Here is a 12391-nt window from a genome sequence, read left to right as displayed (position 1 = left end):
CACTACATTGCCTCTACAAGTCTGACCTTCAAGGCACACAAAAATACCACTCAAGCAAGGATCTTTCTTAACAAAGAAAGCTTCTTGAAGCCCAAAATGCCACTACAATGGCTCAACAACACCAACTCCCAAAGTCAGCACCCAAAAGCACGCAAGACAACCCACCAACTCAGAAATGGAGCTCACAACACACTCACCAAAGTATTTCCCACTCACCCAAGGTGTTTACAAAGAGAAAGTGTGAAGAAATCAAAGAAAAGAGGTGGCTTGGAGGTGTCTCATGCAAAGGTGACCAAGGAAGAGAGGGTGGCAGCAGCTCTTCAGAAAACCAACGAAAGAGACACAATTTTTGACCTAGAAATGTGTGCCATGGCCTTATATAGGCCACTTTAAAATAAAACACACAGTATTAACTTTAATTGTTACGCTTAGCATTTTAATCCCAAACTTTGGATTCTTAACCTAATCAATTTTACAAGAATTATCATATTTTTATAATATTTTTCGGAGCACCTTTCCGGTACGCGCTTTTCATAGCCAGTACCAGTTTCTGGCACCAATTCTCATTATTTTGACCTGAAACTCGTTTTACAAGTCCTACATATTATTCTAGTAATTATCATGCACTTATTATAATTTTCCGGGATAATTTTTTAGTACGCATTTATATCGACTAACAGAACCGGTATCTGCACTTTTCTTCAGAAAAGCGACTTTCAGCATTCTTAATCACTTATCATAATTATTAAAGCCTCTTAATAATTATTAGGGTCAATTATGGAATTATTTCCTAAATTAACATCATTAATTAATTAATTTCCTTAATTAACGGTGCGGGTTCTTACAGATTGCTTCCAAATTCTCTCTTTATATTGAGGAGAAAGTTTCCTTAATTGCTCTATAGTAAATCTTCTATCAAATCCTTAACAAATCCACTTGAGCCTTACAACTTGAGCTCTCCAATTTATCTTTTTATTGAGTTGAAAATTATTGCAAAATATGAGAATTTTTGTGAGAATATTACTGAGAATAAAATAACACTTTAATTGCAATTCTCATATTTTTTTTAATTAGTTTTAAATCAATTTCATACTCATATTAACCCTTAAGACATAATAAATTCAGACACATCAAATAATTCCCAGATTTAGACATTGTTGTCCTCAGCAATAAATTAGAATAAACAATATCAAGCAGGAAAACAATCTTGTTAGAGAAAATACATGAAATTCTAGTATAACATTGCATCAAACAAATAATTTAGAGCAAATGCTCAAGAAAATATTATGCTAAGTATGAATGATTTCCAGTATTAAGAACTTTAAACAATACTTTTTCAATTTTCCAAAGAAAAATAGAACCTAACTTGAGTACCCCTCACTAGGATAAACAGTACACTTATCACTCAGGTGTTTGGGATAAGATCACTCAATTTATCACTGTAATAGCATTACCATAAGCTTGATCCTATTCTCAAATTCCTAATAATGAGGAACACAGAAAACATGCACAAATTGATCAAAAGGTCTTTTCATGGTTGTAACGTGGCTGATATAAAGGTAAGAATATTTCGGAAGTAACTAAATTTATTGTATGAGATTGAAACATCTGAATCCAATGTAAAATCATTCAATTCACATACATTCTTTCACCACTGCTTTTTTTCTTTTAGTTGTATACGTTTCATTTTTTCCACCACCTTTTCATTTTCTCATTTGTTGCCTTTTTCATAAACTTAACAAAAACAAATGCATTTCTTTTCTTTTCTTTCTATTTTTTACACATATGTAAACAATTACTTGAAATAACTGACAACAGTTTTTTTCCCTCTTTCACTCTCATCCTCTTCCCTTTTATCATCACTTAACATACTCATAGATAACTTTACATTAAATTTCAATGATCAGTGTTCCAATCTCATAAAGGTGGGAAGAAAATTATAGGTAAAATTCAGTGTAGGATAAATAGAACAAAATATGACAACAACTTTTTTTTCCCTCTTTCACTCTCATCCTCTTCCCTTTTATCATCACTTAACATACTCATAGATAACTTTACATTGAATTTCAATAATCAGTGTTCCAATCTCATAAAGGTAGGAAGAAAATTATAGGTAAAATTCAGTGTAGGATAAATAGAACAAAATAAGTTTTAGGCTCACAGGGGCTAGCAATGAAAAAAATTTCTGGTGGTCCATTTTAGCCAAGTGGTTATATAGAATAAAGTGTCTTTATCATCTCAATCTATGCATGCATCAAAAGAGAAACAGAGCAAGTTCTAAAGTATACTACAATGAGGTCTCTTAAAATAAAATTACATTGTTTAGGCTTAAACCTCACGTGTTATAGCACCAAGCTACAATATTATTCCCTATTTTCTAAATCATAGTATTATCCAAAAATTCTCAAAAATAAACTCATCCAAAAGAGCAATCATATTTTTCTAAATATGGTTCAATGCTATATCATGATAGAAAATCATTGCGGAATCTCTTAGTGACACTTGTGCTTCCTAGAGTTTCTTCAAGTTTATTAACCAATTCAGCTCATGCTAATTTAGAAACATCATACAGAGATGAGTAGAACAATAAAAGAAAAATAAAAATAACAAAAATAAAATAAAATAAAATCTAAAAGAATTGAGATATCTCTCCTGAATTTGAAAATTTTTGTTAGGTGTCTTTCTCTTGGTGTCTAATCCTCAGTCAAAGCATGTTATTCGCCCATAATTCCCAGATTTAGAACATTGTTGTCCTCAGCAATAAATTCTAGATGCAAGGCGAATCAATTATGCACACTTATAACACTTACACAGAGATTACAACAAAAATAAAATGATAATACCAACAACAAAGATCAGAGTGCGAGTAAATATCTCAATACAGTACTAAAGGAAAAGAAATAAAATAAAAAAAGAAAAAAGAAAATATAATAAATAATATGAAATAGAAAAACTGATTGGGTTGCCTCCCAATTAGCGCTTTTTTAACGTCACGAGCCTAACATAAATAGCTTAATTATCAGGTGAAGTTAAAGGGAGACAGATCTTTTGTCCCTGTTAATCAGTCCTCCATGGTATAACTTCAACCTACAACTATTAACCTTGAAAGGATTATCAATATCTATAGGAGAGAAATTTCTACAATACCCTAGGGGAATACCTGTTTAATGACAAAGGGTCCCAACCAATGGTCTTTGAGCTTACCTGAAAATAATCGCATACAGAGTTGTATAACAGTGCTTGTTGTCCTGGCTCAAATTTCTTCTAAATTATCTTCTTATCAGGCCACCTCTTTGTCTTTTCCTTGTAAATTATGGCATTCTCATATGCAACTAACCTGAACTCATCTAACTCATGTATTTGCAACAATCTTTTCTCATTAGCCTTTTTCAAATCAAAATTAAGAAATTTTGTTGCCCACATGGCTTGATGTTCTAACTCAACATGGAGATGACAAGCCTTACCATATACCAGTTAGAAGGGTGATATACCTATCAGAGTCTTGAAGGTTGTCCTGAATGCCCAAAGTGTGTCGTCTAGCTTCTTTGCCCAATCTTTTCTGGAGCTTCCCATTGTCTTCTTCAGGATTAGCTTCAGCTCTCTGATAGAGATCTCCACTTGTCCGCTTGTCTGGGGATGATAAGGTGTAGCCATCTTGTGTGTAACTCCATACTTTGTGAGCAAGCTTTCAAACTGCTTGTTGTAGAAGTGAGATCCTCCATCACTGATGATTGCTCTTGGTACTCCAAATCTGGTGAAGATGTTCTTCCACAGGAATGACATTACCATCTTTGTATCATTTGTAGGCAACCCTCGCAAAAATCTTATCACGTAATCAGTATCTCTATACTAACGCATTTGAGCTAACGTGACACATGTGCAAGTTGGTAACGGCTTCAGATTGTTCAACTCGTCCCATACCATCTTTAAGTTGGTGAAATATTCAGTTATGGTTCTGTCACCTTAATTCATATTGTATACATCTTCCTGCAAATTTGATATTCTAAACATTTCGGATTTCGAAAAAAATCACCTAGATTATTCCAAATCTCATATACTCTGACTATCCATAGAATGGATGGAATGATTCTGTTTGTTATTGAATGGTAAAGCCAAACCAACACCATCTATAAAGAAAAGATAGTTAATCCAGAAGCACAAGAGGAGGGTGAATTGTGCACTAACTTATTTTGCAAGAAATTTAAAAAAAGCCCATTAACAAGAAATCAACCCAAAACGAAATTAAACAGAAATCAAACCTTCCCTTATGTAAAAATTGAATTAAAAATATTAGATAATGTCCAATAACAGAGATTTTGCAGCGTTATTAAAAGAGATGAAGGGAAAGAAAGAATCACACCAAGATTTATCTTGGTTCACTCTCTAACCACTTAAAAGCTACATTCAGACTGACGTCGTCGTTTCCACTATGTTCTAGCTTCCAACCGGTGCCAAATAAATTGTATTACTAAGAGTTTTTGTTGCGAAATCGGAAAGTATACCATTCGTTTCAAGTAATAAAAGTGATAAGTAAAGATCATTCCCTCGAGGATTAATGCACCAATGATTAATTTAACTATTCCCTTTTTAATTGGAAAAGAAACTTGGGTTGATTGTGAAAGTGATTTGTTGTTGTAATTTTAATAACAGAATTTTAAAAACAATAATATTAAAAAGCATGCAAGAAGAGATCAAGAATGCCAAGAAAATATGAGATTGATGAAAAATTGTAAAAAAACTGTAGCAGGATGCACTTCACCTCCGATCCTCCTTTATATTCCTATATTGTATTTTATAATTAACTAATTCGTTTACTCAGACAATTAATTATTTTCCTATAAAATAGTTTAACCCTAATGTCTTAGTGATTTCAACTCTTTAACCCAATTAGAATCCTAGTGTCCTAGTAATCCCTCTTGAATTAAGCATTAAGAAATGAATTAAAAGTCTGCAATCTATGTAAGCATATGTCTAGGTCATGCACAAATTGTTATTCTACCCTTGTCCAGATTAAAATCTCAATATGTCTATTGTGAGCCCTAACCCTCAAAGCCCTATAATTTAGAGTGATCAGTTCTAAACAGGATATGAAAAAATTAACACAGGAAGAATAAAATAAACTAACTAATTAACTTATAAAAATAGTATAGGAAATATAAAGGATTCATATTGGGTCTGTGATCCCAACTACAAAAAGAAACTAGTCAAACATAGCTGACTCTAAGAAATTAAAAAAATAAAAAGTATTCATGAAAACAATAAAGAAAAAGAAGAAGAAGAAGAAGAAGAAGAAGAAGAAGGATCAATGATCTTCGTTCTTCAACTCCGTCAGAATCCTGATAACCAACGTGAGCCTCCAAGAATTCTCTCTAGCCAAAGATTGTTTCTTCTGGGGTCTGAGTCTCTATTTATAGACTTTGTGCCCTTGAGTAGAAATCTTGATCGAATCTTCATCGTATATCTTGGTCCAATCTCCTTTGATACAGTCTGAATCAAGTTTTAAAATAATTACGTGCCTCCAATTTGGGCTTATTTTTGTCCTGTTTTCCTACAAAATCATAAGAAAATCAATGACAAGATATCTGATTGAGATTTATCAATTTAATAACAATTCTAGCCCTTTTTATTCAAGATTGATCAAGATTCTTTCTCTTTTTGGCTTAAAATCATATATATGCTAGAGGCATATCAGTTTTTACAAGAACTATGATCAAATCTTTGATCACTCTCAACCTATCAGCTATAGGGTCTCTCCTATCAATCAAGAACGAATTACTGCAGTCCAAATCGTTCAAACAGTAAAATAGCAATCTCTCCTTGTTCAATGTAAAAAGAAAGATCTAAAAGAGATATTAAGTTTTTCCTCTAGGATGTCAAAATATAGCCAAATTGGTGTTAATTCTCTCAAATTCTTAGTTCCGATGTGTTTCTTTGTTAATCCTTATTTGTGAACCTCATTGGTCGTTTATATAGGTGTAGAAAAGATTAGATAGTCGTTTATAGCCATTACACCACTAATTTTAAAATAACTCACGTGACCAGTGCAATATCCAGATATTTATCGGGCACATATCCGGATATTCTGGGTTTCAATATCGGGATATCATATTTGGATATCCTATATTCTATATATTTGAACACAACAATCCAAATTTTGATCCAATTGATTTCTAAATGATTTTTACTCACTTCTCACACATATACGAATGCTTCTAGCATTGATCTAACAGTGTTCCATGGGTGTGAGTCATGTATGTATGGATCATGTATGTAGGGTTCATTTAATGCATGAGTTTAAGGCTTCTATAATGCATCCATGAGATATAGCTCAATAAACTCAACCCTTTAAACTCTATAGACTATAAAATGACTTTATAAACTTAATAAGCTTGAGTCTTCAGAAATATTCTTTGGTATTCATGTTTTGAGTCTTCTAGCTTATTTCAACACTTGAATCTTTGACTTTATAGTTGACTTTGCACTTTGAAGTTATTTCTCCACTTTTGTATGATGTCTTAGCCTTCTAGCTTCACTTGGGACTTGTTGCACTGCCTTTGATGTTGTGCAAGCTTATTGAGCTAGTTGGTGCTTTGTTAATCATCAAAAATATACATCTTGGTCTTGGTGACCTATGGTTCAACAATCTCCCTTTTTTTATGATGACAAACACTTTATTGAGAAATGGGGTTAGTTGAATATTAAATCAAAATTAAGAGTAAAGCCATGTTTAGGTCCCTAACAAAAATTGCGGTCCACACTTTAGTCCCTTACAAAACAAAAAATAGTCTCCTGGTCTTTATGAAATTCAAAGTGCTCCTCAATGGATAACGACTCTATGGCATCTGGCTAACTGGAACTCCCTACGGAGGCCTCTCCAGTGAAAGTCTCCAACAACAAATACAACAATAATCTACTGGCCAGAGATACAGGTATAATAAAACATGTACCAAACAACGTCCACAATGCATGATCATGTTATAGCACATATTATTACATTCAACAACTTCCAACCACTACCCATTGGGCATGGTGGAGCACACACGGGGATTAACCCTAGTACCAAGGGATTACCTGTTAGAAGCTCCCAAGCTAGGTAGCTTCAATCACAAGTTACTTCACACTTCAACTTTCACAAGAAATGCCTACAACAAATGGTCATTCCCACAATTACAATGTGTTATATGATAACTCAATTAGTTATCCAATCAATCACATAACAAAGTAAGTCATCACTTACCAAAATTCTTATATTCAAGGACCAAAGGCAATTAAAAAGCTCCAAGTGTCAGTCCTCTATGATTGTGCCCGAGGGAGGCAACTTACAATGATCATCAATCAACTTGTCCAACAAGTAACAAATAAAATAACACAACACCCCCTCCCCACACAACACCCAAGCTTCGGCCATCAAGGCCCTAAAAACCTACATCTTGTTGTTAATTTGTCCATCATTCTTATAGTTTCCTTAACCACTTACAACACCATACTAACCCATAATTACATTAAATAATCACTTAGCATAATTTTCCTCCAAAATTCCCTACAAGGCCGAATGTTCATCATCCAAAGGCCAAGGGATTTTTCTCCTTTTTTCAAGGTTCAAGGCACTCATATAGGTCCACATTAATTGATCCAAACACTCACCACATCAACTTATCAAGCCACACACAAACTTGCACTATTTTATACCAAAATTGCCTACAAGGTCGTGGCATACAAGGGTAGAATTCCAAGAAATTTTCTCTTAATCCACATACATTAAACTCTCATACAACCTTACCATCAATGATCCACACCATCTACCACTCCTTTACACAATTTCCCAACAACTTGTTTTACAAAAAAACTATGTTCGTCCATCAAATTTTTCCTAAGTTAAAAAACTTTTTCACAAGAATTTTTATGGTCTCAATCATCATTAATCATCATTGTGAGCATTAAATTCCAAAGAGACACTACCATTTAAGGTCCCCAACTACCTCAACCAAGATACACATGCTTTAGGTCTTCAAATTTATGATCTCAATTAAAACTCAATAGAAATGGAATTACTTACCACCAATGGCTTCCTAAGATTCAAAGGACTGATATACTAGTCTTCATGCAAGCCAAACCTCCATTAATGGCCTCACCAAGCTCCAAACTCGTCCTCCAATAGAAACAAGGACCTCCTCACACAATAATTTTCCAGAGAAGTACACAACTTGGAAGTTGTTCATTTGATGATTTGGATGAACTTTCATTTGAAGTGTGAAGTGTTTTGACGATGGAATTTGGAAGCAAAATTCTTGCCCTTTTGCATGAGGAGACCACGGGTTTGAGGAGAGAGGGGGGAGGAAGAAGATAGTGAATAGTGTAGCACATGTGGCCTTTTGATAGTTTAAGTGGGGTGGGTCCGACATGCCACCTCACACAATTCAAATCACACAATTCAAATCATCCACTTAACACAATAATCTCCAATTAATTCATGAACTATCCATTCAATCAAAAATTTAACATTCACCAAAGTCTTTTAATTACCCTTGAACAGATGAATCCGGAGTTTTCCGGTAATTCGGTGAAATTACTGTTTTACCCCTAGTGGTGTACTATTGGCACATTTTTCCAAAAACCCTAAAATTCATCAAATAATACCACTAATTTTATTTCTTGATTCTACGTACCTTTTCTAACATATATTCAATCCTAGAGTCCTAATCTCACTTTTCACGTTTTTTTGTGCAACTATACCGCATTATTTCATCTAGTAAAAATATTATTCATCAATTTTTTAGAAACTTGCCTAATCACTCAATTTTTCATTCTGAATCCATTTTCAGTATTATTTTCATCAATTGAGGCCTAATTTTATCATTTTACAATTTAAAGTTACATATTTGTTGATTTACTGTTTTACCCTTCGTACGTATTTTGACCCAGAACTTCGAATTTTTACTAAGCATACCCTTTAACCTTCAATTTAACTATTAATATGCATTTTAAATATGTGAGGTACTATAATGTATATAACTATTGTTGAGTCATTTTTTCAGTAATTACAAAAATGCCATGGAAACCTTTATTTGTCATTTAATGTGCATTAAAATATGAAGTAATCATCAAAACATGTATAAGTGATATCAAAGCATTAAAATAATGTATTAGAGCATTCAATACACATCCATGATATCCAATATATACAAGTTATCAACAAACCATATGTATTAAGATAAAGGATTTAATAATCCTAATTCCACTTTTAGCTTTTCATATTGATCTTTAGGCAATGTCTTGGTAAAAATATTCGTTAATTGAGCATGTGATTGAACAAAATCCATAATGATATCTCCTTTTTGTACATGGTCTCTAATGAAATGATGCCTAATATCTATATGTTTTGTTCTAGAGTGCATAATAGGGATCTTAGTTAGATTAATTGCACTTGTGTTATCACATTTAATTAAAATATGAGTAAGGGGCAAACCATAGTCTTGAAGTTGTTGCTTCATCCATAAGACTTGGGCAACACAACTTCCAGCGGCTACATATTTCGGTTCGGCGTTGATAAAGCAACACACACTTGCTTTTTACTATGCCAAGAGACTAAAGCATTCCTAAACAAATGACAAGTACCACTTGTATTCTTCTTATCCAACTTGCAATGGCAAAATCAGAATCGAAAAATCCAATTAAACTAGGAGGGAATCCCTTAAGATACCACAAACCAATGTTTGTAGTGCCTACTAAGTATCTCATAATCCTTTTAATGACATTCAAATGTGACTTTCTAGGACAATATTGATATCTAGTACACAGACAAACACAAAACATAATATCTGGTTTACTAGTGGTCAAATATAATAAAGAGTCAAGCATTCCTCTATATTTTGTTACCTCAATCAGTTTACCATCATCATCCTTGTGAATTGGAACTGAAGTGCTCATTAGAGTGTCTAGTGGTTTTGCCTTGTCCATCCCAAATTGCTTAAGAAGATCTTTGTAATACTTTCCTTGATTGATGAATATGTCTTCTTTCTCTTGCTTTATTTGCAATCAAAGGAAATAGTTGAGTTCTTCTATCATAGACATCTCAATTCACTTTTTAGTCATCTTAGAAAATTCTTAACAAAGAAACTCATTAGTATAACGAAAAATAATATTGTCAATATAAACTTGCACGAGTAAAGTATGATCATGCTTTCTTTTAATAAACAATGTAGTATCTACTTTACCTCTACAAAATTCATTATCAAGTAGAAACTTACCTAACCTTTCATACCAAGCTCTTCATACAATGCCTTCTTTAAGCGGTAAACATGATTAGGAAGATCAAACCTCTCAAAACCTTATGGTTGGTGAACATACACCTCCTCTTGAATAAAACCATTTAAAAACACAGATTTGACATCCATTTGATGTAGCTTGAAATCATATATACTAGCATATTGATGTGCCTTTGGCAGATGTAGTTTTCCAAGCTAAAAATGTTGAGAATTAAGTCATAAAAGAGCACTTTATATACATATTTACTTATTATATTGACTTTTCCATCTCAATGACATTTCTCACCTATTTGTTATGTTTATATAGGGAGAATAGGTGGAAAATACGAAAGTGTAAAAAGCTTGGTGGCGCAAATTCACATGGTTGGAATTTCCATGCTATATCATGATTGGACCAGCCAAAATTCCAGAGAAGTGGCGCAACTTAGCGCCACACTGGAGCAAGTTAGCGCCACAATGCAGAGCCAATGACCAGAGATTTGGCGTGGTCCAGCGCCAGATCTACGCCAGTTTGCGAATTTTAAACACCGTGTTTTTACAAGGACAATTTTGGAAGAAGTTGGGCCTATAAATAGGAGGCTCAACACAGAATTAGGCAGCCCTTTTCAGAAGAAAATCGTCGTGCTCAGAGAAGAGAGTGCTGGAGAGACCTTGTTCATCTGAATTCCTCCATTTTTATATTTCTTCAAGTTGATGTTGAATATTGATATTTCAGCCATGACCATGGTTGGCTAGGTACTTTTTATTGTAGTTAGGGTCACAAACCCTATGTGAACCCTTGTTACAACAGATTTGTTTATATTTACTTGTTTATATATTTATCTTTATCTCTACTCTGTGTGTAATTTCTATCCTCTTTATTAGAATTGATCAATCTGATAGTTGATGATAGTTTGAGGGTTAGAACCCTATATAAAAATATAGGGGTTTTTGATCTTGAAAGGGAGTAGGATAACAATTTGTATGCGTGCTAGGAATAGACGTATATATAATTGCAGATGTTTAATTTATCGTGCTTATTGCTTAATTTCATGAGAAACATCACAAGGAATTGGGGTTAAAGGGTTAACCTTGTGAGGAATTGAAGGTTAACTATTTAATAATTTTAGATGATAAATTATTTGAGCATTTATTTAAATAAGTATTGTAAATCAATGCAGAGTAAAATGTGGGATCATATGGTGAGTGTACTATAGCTACAATGCTTTCTCATATTTTATAAAATCAATCTCTGTTTATTTTTCACAACAAAAATACGTTTTATTTTAGTACTTATTATTATTCAATTCCACAATAATAATCTAATAGCTTTGTGATAAATCGGATGTCACACCTATTGAATTCTTTCCGTTTTAAAATGAACGATTATTTGATATTTGATCACAATCCCTGTGGAGACGATACTTTTCTTATCACTGTATTACTTGTGAGATCGGTATACTTGCCAGTGAGCATCACATATACAAGTAGCAATCTAATAGCTTCAAGTCTTGCAACGGGTGCAAAGGTTTTATCATAGTCTATTCCTTCTTCTTGATTGTAACCATTAGCTACTAGTCTTGCCTTGTTCCTTGTCATTACACCATTTTCATCAAGTTTATTTCTAAATACCCATTTAGTGTCAATCACTTGATGATCATCCGATTTTGGAAAAAGTTCCCAAACATCATTCTTTGTAAATTGATTTAGTTTCTCTTGCACTGCAAGCATCCAATTTTCATCTTGAATAGCTTCTTCAATTGTTTTAGGTTTAATTTAAATAATTAAATTTTCCTACTAATATTAAAATAAATATTTTTTTGTCATTTTAACTTCATAAAATTTATGGAATAATAATCACTAACTATCTTTAAGTTTCAGGTAATTTTTACTCACTGCATTGTTACCGCGAAATGCTCAATATTGAACTTTTTCTCAAAATGGTGCTTAACTTAAATTAATTAAAATGATTAAAGTTTCCATTTAATACTCCTCATTTAATTATTATTAAATTTCTGAAATCTCTATTTAACAGTGTGGGTTCTTACACCAGACCTCTGATACATCGACAATGGGTTTAAATGTACTACAAGTTGTATTGGTCCAAGCCCAACTGAACCTGGTCTAATGAGAAATGTTGTGCGTTG

The sequence above is a fragment of the Gastrolobium bilobum genome, unplaced genomic scaffold (genome assembly GCF_033153095.1).
Source record: "Gastrolobium bilobum isolate Gb01-03AN ecotype WA unplaced genomic scaffold, APGP_CSIRO_Gbil_v1 utg54768, whole genome shotgun sequence".
In the NCBI taxonomy this organism is placed as follows: Eukaryota; Viridiplantae; Streptophyta; class Magnoliopsida; order Fabales; family Fabaceae; genus Gastrolobium; species Gastrolobium bilobum.
The sequence above is the reverse complement of the archived record's forward strand: the minus strand, read 5'-3'. Positions refer to the sequence as shown.